Source organism: Peromyscus maniculatus, chromosome 4, assembly GCF_049852395.1.
Source record: "Peromyscus maniculatus bairdii isolate BWxNUB_F1_BW_parent chromosome 4, HU_Pman_BW_mat_3.1, whole genome shotgun sequence".
Classification (NCBI taxonomy): domain Eukaryota; kingdom Metazoa; phylum Chordata; class Mammalia; order Rodentia; family Cricetidae; genus Peromyscus; species Peromyscus maniculatus.
The window spans coordinates 126,116,898-126,137,661 of NC_134855.1; the positions used below are offsets into that span (position 1 = coordinate 126,116,898).

General features: G+C 43.7%; 1 long non-coding RNA gene across 1 annotated transcript in view; it reads left to right on the forward strand.

The window, feature by feature from the left end:
* LOC143272771 (uncharacterized) overlaps nt 1–1,067 on the forward strand; it is a 64,395-nt gene extending 63,328 nt beyond the window's left edge. The window contains exons 4-5 of the long non-coding RNA XR_013050359.1: nt 160–351; nt 483–1,067. This is a non-coding gene — a long non-coding RNA (uncharacterized LOC143272771). The remainder of the gene's footprint in view (nt 1–159; nt 352–482) is intronic.
* Nucleotides 1,068–20,764: the final 19,697 nt, after the last annotated feature.

Below are 20,764 nucleotides of genomic sequence, written 5' to 3' on the forward strand. Positions count from 1 at the left end.
CTTGCAGGAACATGGGCAACTTGTGGATGGCTAAACCACCAAAGAAGTCTCTCTTCCTGAGTAATGCTAACTGCCTATACAGACTCAAGAAGGGGTGGGGCCTCATGACCTCCTCCCCCTTCTCCACGGTGAACCCAATCTTATGTGAGTCTCATGCAGGTAATCACAGCTGTTGAGAGCTCAGGAGAGCAAAGACCAGTAACCCTTAACTTCTGCCAAGATGATGACTGATAATTTGGGTTTTATGTACATTGTAATACAAGGAGATACTTCCATTCTATGGATTCCTACTGATCTCTGCTGCATGCAGAACATCCCACCTGGCAAAGTCTACAGGTGTCTACATTCATGGTAATCCCTCTGAGTCCCCGCCCCACCTCTGTCCCTTCCCACCCACCACCCACCCCGGACTGACTGTCTCTCTCTCTCTCTCTCTCTCTCTCTCTCTCTCTCTCTCTCTCTCTCTCTCTCTCTCTCCACAGAATCCCCTGAGTTTGCACTATGAAACCAATTTGGCCTTCAGTCAAGGAGCTAACCTATGCTGAAGAAGTTTCCCCTCCCCCAACACACCTGACAAGCTTGCTGGGAAGCCACCCACTTCACCTTCTTCTCCACAGAGCAGCCAATGTGGACTCTGAGGCTCAGGACTTATTTCAGCCTTGTCAGGCCATTGTGCCACTGCCGTTCAACCGTGGCCAGCCTGTGTCAAATCGGGGCCACCCTGGGTGTACTCTCCAGCCAGAGTTTCAAGGTTTTGATTTTCTTAACTTACCACCTCACTCCACCCAGGACTCAGCAGCCAAATAGTGGATATCAAGTCACAGGCTTCCTCCTGCCTTGCCTCTTCTTCTCTCTACAGTGCCTCTCTGACAGAGACACAAGATGGCTCCTTTTCCTGCTGCTCTGGGATTTCTTCTGTGTCTCAGCTCCTTCTTCTGAGTGAGCATTAAGTCTGTGACTGACACAGGTTTATGCCTCTCACATGCCCTTCAAGAAGGGAATGGTTATCCAAACAATTGAGTACCATGGTTATCTGTTTACCTCCTGCTTTAGTCTGGGTTTCTATGGCTGTAATAAAACACCATGACCAAAAGCAAGTTGAGCCAGGAGAAAGGTTATTTTGCTTAGAGTTGCACATCACACTCCGTCATGCCGTCATGCCGGGTAGGAATCTGGGGCAGGAGCTGATGCAGAGGCCATGGAGGAGTGCTGCTCACTGGCCTGCTCAGCCTGCTTTCTTACAGCACCCAGAACCACAAGCCCAGGGTGGCACTGGCCACGGTGATTTGGGCCCTCCCACATCAATCAGCAAAAAAATACCCATCACATTACATCAATCATAAAATTACCCCACAGGCTGTGTCCACAGGCCAATCTAGTGGGGACATTTTCTAAAGTTATGTCCCCTCTTCACAGATGACTCCAGCTTGGGTCAAGTGTAGCTTGATTTTTCCGGCCTTGCCCACTGTCTGGACAAACCTCTGTCTCCCGCCAGTCCCACAGCCGCTCAGACCCAACCAAATAAACACAGACACTTATATTGCTTGCAAACTGTATGGCCGTGGCAGGCCTCTTGCCAACTGTCCTTATCTTGCTAACTGTGCTTTTATCTTAAATTGATCCATTTCCATACATCTATACCTTGCCATGTGGCTGGTGGCTTACTGGCGTCTTCACATGCTGCTGGTCATGGCAGCGGCTGCAGTGTCTCTGGTCATGGCGGCGGCTGCAGCCTCTCTGGTCATTGCGGCGGCTGCAGCGTCTCCTTCTGCCTTTCTGTCCTTTTATCCTGCCTAGCCACGGCCGATCAGGTTTTATTTATTAACCAATCAGAGCAACTTGACATACAGACCATCCCCCAGCACAGCCAAGTGCAGACCATCTCAAACACCTGCACTCAGGCCCATGGTCCTAATCATCCTCTATACGGACCTGCTGGGTAACGCCACAAAGAACCTGAGAATGGGCTCCCACAGGACATACAGAACATCCCACAGCACTTCCCCTTTCTTTTTTTTTTAAAAAGGAAGGTTTTAACTTTTACACATCTCCAAAGTCAGCTTGGTATATTGGGGAATTTGGGCGTAGCTTCTCTTAACTACTTCCTGCTGGAGGGGGGCGCTGTATCTTATGGGGATGCAAAGAAAATTTTAGGATCATGGAGTAGTCCGTGAGACCGTATCGTCTGAGCCAGTTGCCCCGAAACGACTCTGGATGCTGGATCATCTGGGCCATGGTGTCATCCGAGACCTTTCAGGTGGTCTTGGCTGGTCAAACCTGATGTATCTTAATCTGGAACAAATCCATAGCCTCTGGCTTTCTGTAGAGACAAAAGCAGAGTCCCCTTTCCAAAGTAACACATCCTTATATCCAAATTTTAAAGTCAAGATATCTTTAATATATACATATTGGTTTAACTCAACATCTTTTACGATCAAATGTTTTTCTGCAGTTAAAAATCCCAAAGACAATATAATCCAAACTCTCTGTGTGATATCCATCTTTACATGGCTTATTTTTTATAAACCTCTTTTTTTGTTTTGTACTAGCAAAGGCTAAATCCGCCACGCAGCTTAATGTTCCATTTGCAGAGGCCTCATTCCCGCCATACTGCAGGTCAAGCACACACGCCAGGAACCCGCCAGTAACTCAAACCGGCGGCTGCCGCTCATTTGAGAGAGACAATTAGGAACTGTGGGGCGTTTACCGACGTCACCGTTCCTGGAGAACTTACAGACGTCATCGCTCCGTGTGTTGAGTTCTGAATCCTCTTTACCACCACACGAGGATTCTTCTCAGATCACACTTTATTGGAGCGCCTCTTGGTTAAGGGACTTTGTCTTTAGTATTTTTTTTTTTCATAACACCGGCCTTTATCCCTGTTCATTTGTCCTTTTTCTTTAGTCCCTTTTTTTTTTCTTCCCTTTTTTTCTTTAGCCCTTTTTTTCTTTAGCCCCAAGTTCGGGCGCCAAATGTAGCTTGATTTTTCCGGCCTTGCCCACTGTCTGGACAAACCTCTGTCTCCCGCCAGTCCCACAGCCGCTCAGACCCAACCAAGTAAACACAGACACTTATATTGCTTGCAAACTGTATGGCCGTGGCAGGCCTCTTGCCAACTGTCCTTATCTTGCTAACTGTGCTTTTATCTTAAATTGATCCATTTCCATACATCTATACCTTGCCATGTGGCTGGTGGCTTACTGGCGTCTTCACATGCTGCTGGTCATGGCAGCGGCTGCAGTGTCTCTGGTCATGGCGGCGGCTGCAGCCTCTCTGGTCATTGCGGCGGCTGCAGCGTCTCCTTCTGCCTTTCTGTCCTTTTATCCTGCCTAGCCACGGCCGATCAGGTTTTATTTATTAACCAATCAGAGCAACTTGACATACAGACCATCCCCCAGCACAGCCAAGTGCAGACCATCTCAAACACCTGCACTCAGGCCCATGGTCCTAATCATCCTCTATACGGACCTGCTGGGTAACGCCACAAAGAACCTGAGAATGGGCTCCCACAGGACATACAGAACATCCCACAGCAGTCAAGTTATCATAAAAGTAACCAACACAGCACTACCAACTTGGTCTGGCATTTGCTTTTGTGCATGATGGTTGGTGCTTGAATAATGATGGAGGAAGACAGTGGCCTAAAGTCTAGGGCACTTCCTTCCAACATGGCCACTGTATGGCTGGCTTTCAAGTGGAGCTCTTGGTGTCTTACTGAGATTTCTCCTTCCAAGCTTTTCTTTCTCCTCACCTCAGCTCACAGACCTTTGTGTTCTGAGGCCATGCGTTCTGTCTACTTCTGCTGTGTCTCCACTTTGTCTTCCATAAGTATTGGCCATAGTATATTTCTTGTTCTTTTGCCTTCATATTGGTATCTACTTCCTGAAGGACATGCTCACCTCCACTCCCAATCATCAGTCATGAAGGGGATTGACGAAAGAGCAGGTGAGAACTCCATAAGTATATAAGCTAACCCTCCTGAGAAAATAAATCTGTGCTGGTCATTTTTCTTTAGCTCTCCAGATGTGCCCCACATTTTCCCCACCCACTTGGTCCTTAATTGTCTATGCCATCTGCTCTCTTTCCTTCTCTTTAACTGTTGCTCAGACAGTAGAAACCACCAATGGCTTGCTGAAAAGTGATAGAAAGGGACATTCAAAGGTGTTCTTCTTAGTTTTCTTCACATTAAGTCACCAGGAGCTGTTGGTGTCCCCTATTGAAAGCTGTATCTCTTACCACTGAATGAAGTCACTTCCAGCCCCGGTAGCTGCCTGGTCGGGCCCAATTATGTAACAACTCCTCATGTGGCTGGACCTGGGTACTGCACCATCACTGGGAGTCCCCAACAATTCTCACATCACCAGGACCTAGCAACAATAATTTTGGAGCATCCAGATCCACTTACAACAACAACAACAAGCAAACCCTAAATTGTTATGTTTAAAGATCTTACTTGGACATGTAGAAGAAAAAGATACAATTGCAAACAGATTACATTTCTATACAAGTATTGATGTAACTATTGAAATGAAGTCTATTTGAACTTTGCTACAGAATTATTGGTAACATTTGACACCACGGATAACACAGAGCATAACAAATGGAGTAATGAGTCATATTTGAGCTTATCAAAATTCAGTATACTACCTGAAATTTTCTTTTAAAATGCTATCTGTGGCACAAGTCTCTCGGGTTTAAAGAAGGGAGCCCTGGTTAATGTAATTGTTTTCTACTTTTGAACAGATATCCCCACATCCAGTGGGATTGCAATTTCTCTCACACATCAAATGGTAGATTGAGCAAGATGATTCAAGACAGCATGTTAAAAAATTTCTTCTACAGTTCCTTTGAGAAGTTAAAAAAAAGGTTATGAACTGTCTCTGTAGACACAATCTAAATATGGCCATATTCACAAGACACATGTATAATTTCAAAGTTTTGAAAAAGATTGTGTCCCATAGTCTTTGTGCCTCAAGTCACGAACTACTGATCTACAGACCTGTAAGGGGACAAGATAACTATAGAAGGGTGTGTTCAGTGGTCCACAACTTCATACAGACACACAGGTATGTGACACACACACACACACACACACACACACACACACACACACGCATTTATTCAGATATATACAATTCTGTAAAATAAAGGAATATAGGGGAAACAATAGAACCAGTACATACAGCTTTTCAGCTCTTCCCTCTGCTTCCCCGTGTGTGTGTGTGTGTGTGTGTGTGTGTGTGTGTGTGTGTGTGTGTGTGTAAAGGCACAAATGTCATTTTTAGTGAATTTAAGTTTCAAAATACAAGTTATTATTGCAGAGGTTTATAATTATAGATTCAGTTCCATGTTTTCCAACAATTCTTGAATCTTTGTAATATTTACCAAAATTTGAGTGTTTTAACCAGAATATGTATCATATGCCTCTAAGTTAAATATTTTTGTTGAAATTCATAAGCCTCACCCTTGTCCAATGGACCATCTCTGTGTCCCTTCTGAGCTTTTGTACCACAGATAAACTGCTGGAGTTGGGAAAGAAAGTGTACTGGTTAGGGTTCCCTACAAGAATAGATAAGATAGCATGAACATATATATTAAAAAGAATTATTAATTCGGTTTATGTTAAAATAATAACAAGTTTTACACATAGAAGGCTAGGAACCTAGTAGTCACCCCATCTTGAGGCTGGTGTCTTAGCAGCTGGGGTAGCCCCACAGCAGTCTCTCACCGTGGAGGCTGACAACCTGGTAGTTGCCTCAGCAGCCCCAGCCTGACACTGGAAACCTGGAAAGTTCCTGGAGAGCTGATGGTCCTTAGTCAACAAGGGAAGCTAGAAACCAGGATTCTAAGAGCAGCATAGAAAGTAGCAGCAGAAACAGGGTGACTCTGCATAACAGAAGGCCAGATGAGCAAAACACAGGTAATCATTCTCCTGCCACACCCACTTTTTTTCTGGCATGCTACACGAAGGTGCCTCCCACACTTAGGATGGGACTTACCACGTCAACTGAGGCAGTCAGGACAATTCTTTGGGTGAAGATCCCTACTTAGGTGATTCTAATTTGTAGCTAGTTGATGTCAAGAACAAGCACCACAGGAGTGACTCTGATGACTTCTCTTCCCTATCAACACATCTTAACTATGTCTAAGCCTCTCATTCATGTTCTTCCCTTCCTAGTCATTGTCCAGGTCTCTGGTGTGTGGGGAAAACATTCATGGTGTTCTCTCCATTTGTCAGCCTCACAAGGCCACAGCTTATCATTCTGAGTGCTTGGCTGATTAAGGTGAATTTTATTTGTGCTGAAATGTGATTTTATTTGTATGTTAATAAATAAAGTTACCTGGGGGTCAGAGCTAATAGCAAGCCATAGCAGAAGTCTGGCAGTGGTAGCACACACCCTTAATCCAATCACATGGAAGGCAAAGTCTGTGTGTCCAAGGCCAGCTTGGTGACACACTCCTTTAATCTAAGTACCAACCATAGAGACCTGGAGGTCTGTATAGACAGGCAGTGACGAAGAAGTTATGTGGTTGGGTTTAGAACCAATGAGAAGGCAGAACAGAAAGTCAATAAAAATACAGACATACAGGAAGTAGGTCTTTTTCTCAGGGGAAGGATGGCAGCAGCTGATAAGCTAAAGGCTATTCACTAGTGCTCTAACCTCTTGGGCTTTTAACTATTTATTTGGCTCTGTGTTTCTTATTTAATAAGGCTGTTTAGAGTTACATCTACAGCTGATAGCCTCATTGTCTCTTCGTGTGTGGGGCAGCAGATGGCTTGTTCTTCATGTCTTCTTGGAAGAGCACTTGAGCTCTCTACCACAGGGTGTAAGGACACTCTCCCACCTGGGTCTCTCATTCCTTCTTAGCTCTTCTCTTCTACATATCTACTCTATGCAATCAATAACACCAAGTCACTGCTCACCCACATGACTTTTAGCCTCCTTGTCTTTGCACATCCACCTTATGTCTTGATTTTCACCTGCTAGAGTGAGGCCTACTCATTTCTAAAGTCTCAGGCTAATAAATACTGCACACACTCTCAGAAGCCCCCAATGGTAACTCTAAGCTGAAGGCATCACTGTTTTTCTGTCACTGCCTAGCATCTTGCTCCTTCAACAACACACATTATAGGGTAGAAAATCATTCCTCTACACTTCTGTTTCTACCAGTAAGGTGTGCTCTCTGAGATGGAGCCAGATGTTGAACCAATTCTACTGGTATAGCTGCTTTCCTGTTGCTTGCCATATGGTAGACACCACAGATGGACAAATGTATTTCTACATCTGCTTTAAAGAAGTGCAACTCATCTATTAATTTGTGATAGATTAAATGCTTATATTTAAAAAAAAAGAAGTGCAACTCACTAATAGCCCTTATATGCACCTTTTAAAAAGCCAAATAGTCATATTAAAGAATTTTTTCATATTCTAACATCTATATGGATTAGGTTGTAAATCTCCTAATTGCAAGGCTAGCCAGGAATTAATTGGGAAGGGATAAAATATCTGTTGTGACTGAATTACTAAGGCTCAAGTCAGTTCCAAAGCCCCACCTTGGTCTTTTGCATATATCCAGGTACAGGAGTTTGGATATGGGATATTCTCAGGGGTTTTGTCCTCATGAAGATGCTATTAGGAAGCTGTAGAGTCTTTAAGAGGTGGTGCCTAAAGAGAGTTCTTTGGATCTTTGGGGATATAATCTTGTTGTTGGCACCCTGGTCTCTTTTAGTCTCACTTTTTGCTTCTTGGCTGCCATGAAATGAGCAGCTTTAGTCACTCTGTTCTCCCACCATGATGTACTGCCTCATCACAGGCTCAAAAGAGAGAACATCAGCCTACTGTGTACTGCATTTTGGTTATAAGCCAAATAAACTCTTCTTCCCAGGAAGTTGATTTGCATTAGGTACTTGTTACAGTAGTAGAAAGCTAACATACCAACCCTATTCTCTCTCTCTCTCTCTCTCTCTCTCTCTCTCTCTCTCTCTCTCTCTCTCTCACACACACACACACACACACACACACACACACTAATACACACTTCTGTGCATGTGCATACTTGCATCCAAGCATATAAACACATTTGTGAATGCCCAAGGATGTTAATGTCTGTGAATGACTAAGAGGGTGCTTTGTAGAGACACACCTAACAGTACTTGGTTTCTTTTGTGCCCTAAGCTATTTAACCAATGATTGAAATGGATCATGGAGGCAGATGCATTTACAATGGAGATATATATTTAATATACGCTGAACTGTAAAAGGATAAGGAAACCTGTTGAGCTTCTTGGTAAAATTTTCACCTTAACATCTGCTATCCTACCACCTGCTTCCTACTTCTGCCCCATATTTTCAGAGCCCTATTAGCTTTCACTATGTAAGCGACACAGATACACTTCTAGAGAGGTGGGTTGTTATAAACAACAGGATTCCTTTTGGCTGAGAAGCAGCTAGAAAAAAAAATGATGACAAAAGCCAAAGAGACTCTGGCCTTGGGAACAGAGGTCAAAGGACATTCAAAAGGGAGCATTCAGATTTGCACCACATTGTGGTTGGAGAAGAGCTGGTGTTGGATTACTGTTCTGTGAAATGCTAAATGATGCTTACCTTTTGTGTAGAGAGGGCTCACACTAAAGACTTAAAATTTTCTTGCAATTGACCTCCATATTTATCTGCGAGCGCGCGCACACACACACACACACACACACACACACACACTCACACACACAAACACACATATCCTTATATATGTATGCCTATAAGTCACACACATTTTCTTCAAGAAGCAAAACTATCTAAATCTATATATGTGTGCATACAAACACAGGACCACATACAACACATATGTACACATACAATCACACATACTCTTCATCAGTATCTCTAGACTCATCCCAAATAAAAACTGGCCTAACATTCCAACAAACTTAGAAAAGCCTTCCTGGCCAGGCAGTGGTGGCACACGCCTTTAATCCCAGCACTCAGGAGGCAGAGCTAGGTTGATCTCTGTGAGTGCGAGGCCAGCCTGGGCTACAAAGCAAGATCCAGGACAGGCAGCAAAACTACACAGAGAAACCCTGTCTTGAAAAAAAGAAAGAAAGAAAAGAAAAGCCTTCCTCCTTTAACTCCAATGCCGGCTGTTTCATCAAAGGTCACAGATCTTTATTTCTTTCTTTTATTACTTGTATTAAATTTGTTCTTTGACAATTGTGTGTATGTGTGCAATGCATTCTTATTACCTTTACCTCCACCTTCCCTCACTTTCCTAACATTTTTGTCAATGCTCTTTCTTTCCTACAATCCCTTGTCCATATCCCTGTCTTACGTTTGTTTGTAACCACCAACTGTAACCTGGCTGTGTGACCTTGAGTTTGTGACAATTCACTGCATCCTAATGGACTCAGCAGAGGATACAGATGGATTCTGGAGTAGGGCCAGTCACAGACTGTTTCTAACTAAGGTAGATTAGGCTTACCAAGTAATTAGATTGTAAGAACAACTCAGTGACACCAAAGGAATTCCACATTCTGCTAATGTGACACATGTGTCTGTAAATCCAAGAAATGGCACAGCAACCTTCCTCTCCTGAGGAGAAAGAAGAATTCTAGAAGGCACTACTCCACTTATGAAATAAATAGTTAATGCTACGCAAAGCCAAGCAAAAGCAAACCCCAGCCAGGACCCCTGAGGCAAAGCCAGAGTCGATTGACAACTTGGGAGCTCATCACATCCTTTAAAGAACCAAGAGCAAGTATCTGAGCTGACTGAAGCTCCCTTTCCTGTGCTAATAGATATAGCCTTAGATTTTCACCATGTATTCAAAGTCCCTTGGAAATCTCCACAGGATGGGGATGCCTAGCATCCCAGACACCTCCAAATGTCAATTGTTGATAATAAGGCAGGGATGGGAACCAATGGTCATAAAAGAAGAAAATAGGGAGCAAGAACAAGCAGACAGTAAGGAACACAGTTGGAAAAAAGACCAAACACTTCATACATTCCCTTAGATGCAGAAAATCAAGTCTGTTTTTCATCCAAGCTGCTGTGAGCATGCAGGAGAAACAGCTTTTCCTGTCACTGCTGCCCTAAGATTCACAAAACAGCTCTAATGAGAGGCCAGGAGCCTGGGCATCCAGCTCTTCCCTCTAGGACTGCATATATCATTTGCTCTGGTCACTTGATCCCTGCGTGTCTGTGATCCACTCCATATATGGCCAAACCAAATAAGTTCATGCTTCCAACACCCTTCTTGTCTTTGAACTTTACCTCTTGGTCCTCTCAGCTCTTCCCTTGGTTGTGCTAGCAGGAGAAATGTCCAAACACTTATTTCCTGACTCCTTATTTTGAGATGTCTTGGCCTTTTGAGCCCATGAGCAGCATTGCTAAAAAGAAAAGCATCCAGAACCAGAGAGGTAAAAACCTACAGTAGATCGTCCGTGGGGAATCAAACTCATCAACCTACAGAGTCAATTCCAAGATAATCGGCAAGTCAACCCCTGCACTGAGGATGTGTGTGAGTGACTGAACATTTATGTAGCATGAGTGAGACCCTGGGCTCTGTACCAGCAAAACACAAAAACAAAAAACAAACAAAAAAATGAAGTAAATAAATCAAGTATCTTGTTTCAAAGTGCTAAGATGGATGGTAAATTAATTAACTAATAGATAGAAGTCATTCTAAAAGTTTGATAATAGTTCTGCTTTTATAAACATAATATTTCAAATCTGGGTGAAGTTTAATGGTTTAGTATGTTTTATAATCATTTATAATAATACTATACCCTCAGTGTATATTATACATGGATTGAGTGTCTGTGTGACCGCCACATCCATGTGGTAAAGTTCTAACTCTGAGTGATGATACTACAACATGGGGCCTTTGGGAAGGTGCTTAGGTCTGATGAAACCACAACAGGCCACTGTGGTGAGATGAGTTGTTTTAAAAGAACAGGGAGAGAGACCCAAGCTTTTCTCTCCATCATGTGAAGACCTAGCAAGGGGGTGGCCATCCCCAGGTCAGGACTCTGCCCTCACTGGGAATACCACAGCCTAGCAGCTTAATCTTGGACTTCTCAACTTCCAGAACTGTGGGATAGGATGCCTGCATGCTTAGAAGTTGTCAGACTATGGTGCTTTCTTACAGTAGCCCGAGCTATGGCTATGTGAGTAAATGGTTTCCAGCATTAGAAGCCTCTGAATGCATTAGGAAATAGACACTTTGAATGGGTCTGAATAAAACAGACAGAGGGTCAACTGTGTGTAAGATGGAGAAAATAGGTTCCAGAGATGCCCACAATAAAGTGCAGTGCTGAGTTGTGGACCGGACATGTCCTTGTGCTTCAGGGAACATCCTAGATATTGACTCCTCCTCATTTTCTTCAGGAGGATGAAAAGGTGGGTCATTGGAGATGGGCATGGACACAAGTCTTTTCTTCTTAGATGCTTGCTCATCTCCAGTAAAGTATATAAGAGAAATCTCATGAGTGCTGCAAGGATTCCTTTTATCTTCTAAATAATATGAATTTGTCAGGTTAATAGCTCATGTATAAGCAAGGAGTTCCTGCTTTCATATCACCGAGTCATTCAAACTCGTCTATTGATATGTAACAGCTAGCCCTGACTTGGAAGAAACCTTCACAGATCATTTACTGCTATCATCTCCCAAGGTTCTGCAAATTGGCTGGGCTCAACTGGCCATTTCTCACCAGGGATCTTCATCTTAGTTTGTTTTCTGTTGCTGTAACTGAGTACCTGGAGCTGCCTGGCTTAGGAAGAATGGTTTGCTGGATTCATGGTTCTGGAGACTGGTAAGTCCAAGAGCCCACAGTGCTGGGACCTCATCAGGGCCTTCATGCTACTTCAAAACATAGTAGAGAAGTACATTGTGCAGTACAACAGAGTGGATGTGCTGGCTCTGATTTCTCTTCCTCTTCTTCTAAAGCCACAGATGTCACTCTGGAATCTCCTTTCTCATGGCCTCTTCCAGTTCTCAATGCCTCCTAAATGGCCCACTTCCAAATCCCATTAAGATGTGACTTTGGGGATAAGAGTCACTTATGTAGAAACAATCAGACAGTAAATAGAGTCAGCTCATGGGAAGACTCAGACATCTGGGCTCATCAGGAGTCCTTATCTGTTTGTGGGTTCCCACTGTGGTCTCCTGAGGTGTATGATCTAAGAGAGCATACTGGATGAGAACTTTACAATTCATTGTTATAAGTTCCCATAGTGTTCCTCCTATCTTATCTTAGTTAGGGTTTCTATTGCTGTGAAGAGACACCATGACCACAGGAATTCTTACAAAGGAAAACATTTAATTGGGGTGGCTCGGTTACAGTTCAGAGGACCAGTCCACTATCTCAGTGGGAAGTATGGCGGCATAGAAGCAACATGGTGCTGGAGAGGTAGCTGAGAGTTCTACATCTGGAGCTACAGGCAGCAGGAAGAGACAGTGACATTGTACCTGGCTGAACATTTGGAACCTCAAAGCCCACCCCAGTGACACACTTACTCTAACAAGGCCATACCTACGCCAACACCTCTTAATAGTGCCACTCTCAATGAGCCCATAGGAGCCATTTTCATTCGAATCACCACATTATCCTATTTATGAGAACTGAGTCAATGAGGTCAGTCCTATTCTAGGGGAGAGAAATGTATTCCTATCTCTTGAGGAAAGAGCCTTAATAATATACAGAAGCCATGATTCCAAATCTGGGTCTTCAACCAAGTCTTTGACTCATCCCTTCATTTCAGTCTTCTGATGCCTTCATCACCTTTCCTCAGGTCACAAATGGTAGAACAAAAAAAGGAAGGAAGGAAGGAAGGAAGGAAGGAAGGAAGGAAGGAAGGAAAAGGGGGAGGAGTTTCTAGGAGATCATTGATCTTCCAGACACTCTCAAGATCTTTCCCCAGCCATACTTTATTTTTATAGAGAAAAAACTGAAGACAAGAATTTTGAGTCCTTCTCTGTCTCTAAGTAAGTATAAAGGAATCAGTAAAAATCCAGACCCTAGAATGTTCTATGGAAAATGGGAGAATTTAGGGATACTGTATGTCATTCCAGGGTTGCTCAGTGAGACTGGATCAAAGCTAATGGGCATCCCCGAACTTACCATGATTGTGTCAGGTGCTCAACACTTAATATTTTGTAAAGAATTTGTAGGTAGGATGAATGTCTAAAGAAGAATAGAGTTTTCATGACCATCATTTCCTAAATCTGACTGAAATAGGTAAGATTCTGAGTAGGGTGTGAATGTGTTCCTTGAAAGTTTGCATGATAGAAATGTAGTCTTCAAATTAATATAATAATGGATTTGGAAGATGAGCCCTTTAGAAGGTAATTAGGGTTGGATAAGGCCATGAAGGCAGGGCCCCATGATGGCATTAGTGGCTTTATAAAAAGAGGTAGAGACCCAAGTTAGCAATGCTTGCTGTGACTCCCCATGTGATGCTATGTTTTACTGTACCAGAAGGCCCTCACTAGATACTAATGGCATGCTCTTGGACATTGCAACCTTCAGACAACTCTAAGAAATGTCTTCTTTTATTCTTTATAAATTAGATTATTTCAGGTATTCAGATATATCACATGAACTAAGATAATTCTCTTTCTAGGATGGAGTTTAACTTGTAAGAATTGTATTATGGAGAGGCTTTGAGACATATACTTGTATTACTTGAACTTTTAAGGCCAAAGCCTAAGTTCTGGCACTCTGACAAACTAGGCATGGCCACTGGTCCTCCACATCCCAATTAAGTCTATAATCAACAGTGAAAAATAAAGAAAGGAGATTCATTGAATGCAGCCACATTGTGAAGTGAAGCAAATAAAGAACTTTTTATTTTATACACAAAGTTTATTTTCCCCGTACTGACATGAGGTTTGTGTTTAAACAGAAGGCAAGAGGTATGTATAGCCAGGCAGTGCTGATCAAGGCGTGGACTTGTCCATTACTGAGCCATCATTGTCCTCATGTCTTCCTGGTAAGGTGGTCAGAACTCTGTGAAATCTCTTCTAGGACTCCAGTTTGCCCTCTGGCTTGAACTGCTTCTTCCCCTTTACCCACCTCCAGTCCCACACAGACTCCTAAAGAGATTCCAAGTCCATCAAATCCACTGTTTCAATGGCCTGATAGCTAAAGAAAGGGCACTAGACTATCTTCACTCTTGCTAGGATGTTACACCTAGGGAAGAGAGCTACCATGGATCCCACGGTATGTTCTGAAATGGAATACAGCATCAGTGTGCTCATAAGTAGGGCCAGGATACTGGACATTTGTACCTACACATCCTTTGGTTATTGGGTGCTCTGTGGAAAGGGGCTGAGTTTGGGTGAAGTGGACTGATAGTGAAGTTTATCTGCAGGTGGGGTTACACTAGCAGAAGCTGAGAATCCTTTATTACAGTCTGTCCTCTACAAAGAGGGTCTAGGCAGCACAGGGCAATAATTTGTTGTCCAACAGCAAATAACAAGGACTTTGCCCCCAAGAGATTGGGATGGGACAGTTTCTGGGTTTAAACTGGGAGCGTGCTTCATGAAAGGCTTATGTTGATTCTTATTTTCCCTGCAGTGGCTAAGTTTCCCTGCAGTGGCTAGATGGGCCTGAGGACTGGGAGAGAGGCAGGTGGCAGGGTGTGTGTGTGTGTGTGTGTGTGTGTGTGTGTGTGTGTGTATGTGTGTGTGTGTGTGTGCGCGCGCGCGCGCGCGTGCCATGACATTGGGTCTGATGAGCTCACCTGGACCAAGTCTCAGCATGCAGAGGCCATCAAAGGGTCCCACAGAGCAAAAGCAGCAGCAAGCTCCTCGTGTCCAGATGCCTGAGATCATCATGGGCTGTCTGGCCCTGGTGCCACTCAGGCAAAGCAAGGCTGGAAGGTGGGTCCAGTTTCCTGCCTGGTCCTCCTGACAGGCTCTAGGCAGCCTTGTCTCAAGGAGAGCTTGTTCAATTGAACTTTCAGCTCCCTAAATTGGCTCATTCCCCTACCAGAGAAAACAGCCCTATTATAAACATACAAAACTAGAGTTAGGAGGGGGCGGGGGGGGGGGGGGGGGGGGGCTCCGGGCTCTTGCCTAAGTCTGGCCTCAGAATTGACTTTTCTGTCAATGAGAACACAGCTTTGCTTTGACTTCTCCTGTGTGCTTTGGCAGTTTCGGCATGACTGTAGAATTTATCCAAGAGAAAACTGGCATTTATCTTGGGTTCACTTGCACTGGGCTAAGCTGATAAACAGATGGGGGTTGGCCAGGCCACGGCTAATTTGGTTAGCACTTTACAAAGCACAAATGTCACCTTTATTTCTGCAGGGATTATTTATTGTTAATTGGGAAGTTATTGGTTCTGTTATATTCTGACAGGATAGTTCACACCGCTGAAAACATCTACTTCCTGGCTTTTGTGAAGCAATATCCATTATAAAGGGAAGGGAGCGTGCTGCCCTGGGTGGGGAGATCTGACTTTGACGACAATAAAAGAATAAAATGATCCTACTGGGTCTGCATATGCACACAAAGAACACTATCTGTAAGGCTGTGGAAAAAAGAAAGAGAGAAAGGGAGAAAAAAAGAAGCAAAGAGAGAAACCCACAAGATCTGAGGGATGCTTGCAAAGGGGGTCAGGATTCAGAACAATGTCCTTCCCTGCTGTCTCCGGACTTTTTTTCTTTTGTGTCCTGCTAAAGGCAGTGGGAGGATCAGAGACCTCATCCTGGCTCTGTTTACTTTGGGAACAATCGGTGATGTATGAATAATAATGCCTCCCTCTGACCATGACTAATTGAATTGCAGCGAGCATAGTGCCCGGTGAGGGGCTTTGCTGGCTAGTCCATCACGCCATTTCTCAAGTAGCTCGGGACAGTGATTGATGCTCTGGGTCCTTCCAATGAGCACCCTTGAACACCTAAGAGCAGGGGTGTGAACCTGCATTACAAGTTTCTATTAACCAACTCCTCAGGGAGCAGTGGCTGGCAGGAGCCAGTGGAAGACTGGTAACTAAAAGGGCAACTGAAGGGAGAGGAAACCTTGCCTGGCTTTTCACCCATACCTCACTTTAGGAGAATCTCGGTCTTGGGAACAGATAGCAAAATATCCTACCAGGGACTACCATGTCACCATGGGATCCTTTCCACTGCAGCTGACCCTATTAAGGTCCTAGAGAGCAGCAGGAGTGCTGACCTGGGGTGGGGGTGGGGGAGTGGCAGACCTGGATGTGTCTTGTAAGAGGATATTTAGGAGACCGCTTAAGCTAATGTGCAATTGGAAGGGAGTCTATGGCCGCGTCTATAACCTAACAATGGAGAGCCCGGGACCCTAACGTGGCCAGCGGCTGTCTGCAGTCTGTTTACACAGCAAACTCGCAGCTGGGACCCTGGCTCAGTCAGACTTTGTTCTCACAGCATGAAGGTGACCTGAGTGACCTGCCGCCCCAGTGTCTAGGGAGGCTTGGTGCAGGGGGAAGTCCCCCAGTGGTAGTGCCATCCCTCTCAGGTACATTAAGTAGGGCCAAGCCCTGTGCAGGCAGGCACCTTTTCATCATAGCTGCTGGGGGACTTATGCTTGCTGGAAGGCAGCTTGCATGGGACTCCTTATTGCTGAAACCTCTGGAGAGGCAAAAGGCAGACCAAGGGACTTGGTACTTGTCCGATATTGAAAGTCCTAAATTGTTAAATTCCTACATGAACGTTCAGAGCACATGTCTCACCCGCCTTTATGTGTTAGTGTGTTAGAAACTACCAGAGATTTGAAACCTGGGGCTTATGCAGGGACACTTGGCTCAGTCTGGGAGGAGGGGACTGGACCTGCCTGGACTGAGTCTACCAGGTGGATCTCAGTCTTCCAGGGAGGCTTTGCCCTGGAGGAGGTGGGAATGGGGAGTGGGCTGGGGGGAAGGGGAGGGGGGAGGAGGGGGGAGGAGAACAAGGGAATCTGTGGCTGATACGTAGAACTGAATGGTATTGTAAAATAAAAATAAAAGGAAAAAAAAACTACCAGAGAGTGCCACTAAACAGCTAAATTGCATTTAAGAACAACATATGTTTATACTCAAGTTGAAATTTACAGGTGTAACTGTGGTATCCCATTCTCATAAAAATGGCTTTTAAAAATAAATATTCAAATGGTTTCTACATTTTTACATTGTCTATTTTGTCTTTCAGTCAGTTATAATCATTTATCAGGTCTAGCGGGTTACTAGCTAACAGTTGAGGTATCCATCTGTGAATCTACCTGTCCAACCATCCACTCACCCACCCACCTACCATCTGTCTGGCTAGGTAAGGGGACTGTTTGTTCTGAGAAAGCAGCCCCTTCCCCAGGTGACAGTGGGAAGGAGGGCACAGTGCCACAGTCCCAAAACTACTTTGGGACTCTTAAGCCAAGTAGAAAAGTTATTGCTTTCTGCTTTGTCTATCTTTCTTCCTAACCCCACTTGACCAGACAGACAAGATATTCAGGGAAAATAATCATTTCCCAGTGTTTATAATCAAATGAGAAATATTTCCAATCTCTTACATCAAGGCTGTGGGAGCCTTTAAGTCCCTGGCTTCCAATCCCCAGCCCATCCTACTAAACAAACAGTCTGACCACCCGGCGTGGGCCACACTCCTGGGGTTAAGATATTCCACCCAAAATCCCCTCACTCTTTCATCGCTGATATTCATGGCCACTATTCTTGTGCTTTGAATACCAAACAAAGGGAGACAGAGCTGGCTTAGCGGCTGCACAAGTAAGGGGAAGGGATGGGCAAGGCAATGCATTTACCCCTGTGTTCCTGTTTAGAGTCTAAATATTCCAAACCCTCAACCCAGAATCCGCATTCATCCTGTCATTATGAAGCAACAAAATTTGTTAATAGGAGAAGGCAGGAGCCAACCTAATTTTTAGAAAGACTGCACAGGAGAGCCTGTCTAGGCTCTGATACTATGCCCAAATTATAGTCACCACCTTCTGGTGACCTTTGGTACAAGGAGCAAGTTGTGCCTTATGGTGGAGGGGCTTCAGATAGGACCATCATATATTCTAGCTTTGCATGTAGGCAGTGTCTACAGGTCCCTCCTTTAGTACATGGAAATACTGCTTGAGGGGGCATTTAAAGAGAAAATGATCAAGGTCTAGGAAGAGATAATTACAAAAAGGGATACAAAGGTCTCTAAGGAGCAAAGAGTAACAGAGAAGCAAGTTAGAAATCAAAGGTTTTTCCTGTGGCTTAGTTATCACTAGGACCAGCCTTGGTTTCCAAAACCTGTAAAGCTGTGAGCAAAGCTGCCTTTCTTAATGGTCAAGCAGGCAAAACAAAGTTGTCTTTGGAATGCTTCTACTGTCAAAAGCAAATGGCATTAGTTCCTTCCGACCATGAAGAAGTCGTACTTCCCACAGGCTAAGTGCTTGGTACTTCCAATCATCCATGAGTATGTCACTCCTCCCAACAATCTAGCAAGTGGCTATGACCATTTCACCACTATACATGAGGCAGTCAAGGCACAGAAGGGTCAAGCACATGCCCAGTACCTCTGACCCCAGCCTCCTCTGTCTTTCATTAACTCAGGTCAGTCCTCTGGGCCCTGATTGCAGGACTGATTGGATCCCTCCATCCTTGCCATGAAAACCTGGACAAATGTGTGCTGTTCTGAAAATATTCTTCCCTAAAACCTGAACTATATTGAATACAACAGATTAGGCATAATGAGGTTGTGTAGAAACCCCCTGGTCCCTGAGATGCTGGGCCCTGGTAACACAGGCAAGACTTAGGAGGTCAAAGGCAGATTTCTCTACCTCACACTGGCATAGAAATCTGTGGCTCCTAAAGCAATTGCCTCCCAAGAAGCATCAAGTACAATTTAATGACATGTTTTATAAGATGAAATAACTTTTCTGATACATTAATTATGAAATATATGCAAGTACATCTTTTTTCTTACCTAGTAATTCTGTGTGTGCATGCACATGTGCATGTGTCTATTCTACAGACAATTCATAGCTTTGCAAAGATCTGTTTAAGAATACTCACCGTGGCTTCATCAAAATGACCAAAGTTAAAACACCAGATACATACATCAAAGGGAATTATTGAGATAACCTGTTTGCTTATGGATATCTGCTGGAAATAATAAAATGCATCTGCACTTGCTAGAGTGGAAAAGTTCCCAAGATATTTTAAGTAAAAACAAACTAAACAAAAATATCATCTTATATAAAACAATTGTTTTATAAACTATAATCATACCAGGATATCATGGAAAAGGCAAATAGCCTAATTAATCAGAAATTGTTATGTCTGTAAAATGGAGTCAAAGGGGATAGACTCTTTCTACATTATGTGAAACAGTATTCTTTGCATATATAAAGACATACATATATATGTATTTATAGAGGCATATGTGCATATATATGTATAAATGTATACACATGCACATACACATACACATACATATACATATACAAGTAGGCAGCCTCTCACTATGCAGTCCAGGCTGGTTGTAAACTTGTGACTGTCCTGACTCAGCATGCTGGGTGCTAGGATTGCAGGCATACACCTCTCATCCAACTGGACTATTTCCTTCTTAATGGGTATGTATGTTTAACAGACAAAGAACAAATTTAAAAGTTATTACTTATTGTTTGGGCTTGGAGGTGTAGCTCAGTGGTAAAGCAACTGTTAAACCTGTCCAGCAAGCATAAGGCCCTTTAACAATGAAAAAAAGTTATTGTTTTACTCAGAAAATATTCAGTGACTAACTGAGAGGATCAGAGGAAGCCCTAAGTGAATGAAATCTTGAGTGGATGTGTATTGTTGACATGGGCACAACCATGTCCAGGATCTCAATGCTTCAGCCCCAGGGGAGTGGAAAATCCTTCCCTTGGTGAAGCTCGGAGGGATGGCAAAGCCTTCCTCTGGTCCTAGTGCAAATGTTAACAGTGTGTGCAGACAATGTCCACTGTAGCTTTCTCATCCCTGGATGTTTATGGCCTGAAGACTGCTTCCCTACAAATACTGCTCCTACCAAGATTAACTAAATCTGCCTCCTTGTTCAGCGATATATTATAAGCCCCATTTCCTTGATTCAACTGTATGCAATAAGCCCTGCCTATTAAACTTATGTAATAAACACACTGACCTTCCTGGGTACTACAGCTTCACTGTGGGGAGAGCCTAGACCACCCAATCTCAGATTTTCTGTGTGTTTGTGTTTTCTTCATTTCCCTTTCTGCCCAGTTAGGTCAAGTTCCTGGAGCTGTGCAGAGTTCAGCAACTCCGATACCATCCACCAATCTTACTTTAAGGTAATCTCTTTTGAGATCATCTAAGGTAGTAAGCTAGGTTCTTAAGAGTTCTTTGCAATTAATCAAAATAATGATCACCTGTTTCTGCCTCGTTTCCATACTTATCCTTCAATCCCATTTTCTTCTTGCTTTGACATCTGTCATTATTCTAATGAAGCTCATCGTCATTGTCTACAAATAGATATCTGCTACTAGCCTCTACTCTAAGATCTCTTCTCAGCCCCCAAGTCAACACTCAAAGCTACTTACAGATGTGCATCACATCCCCAAAACTGTGAGTTGCCCAAGGGACTGTCCACAGCTGAAGTTGACCAAGGCTGCACACTGCTTTCTTGTCTAGCTCACAGACTATGAACAGGATCTTTTTCACAGTCCACTTAATGCCATGTTTGTGTGTCTTTGTGCTTTTTGCTAGTGGTAGTACTGTTTCAAGTGGCCCCAAATGTGATGTGGACTGCTACCTAGTTCTCCAGAATGCAAGAAGCCT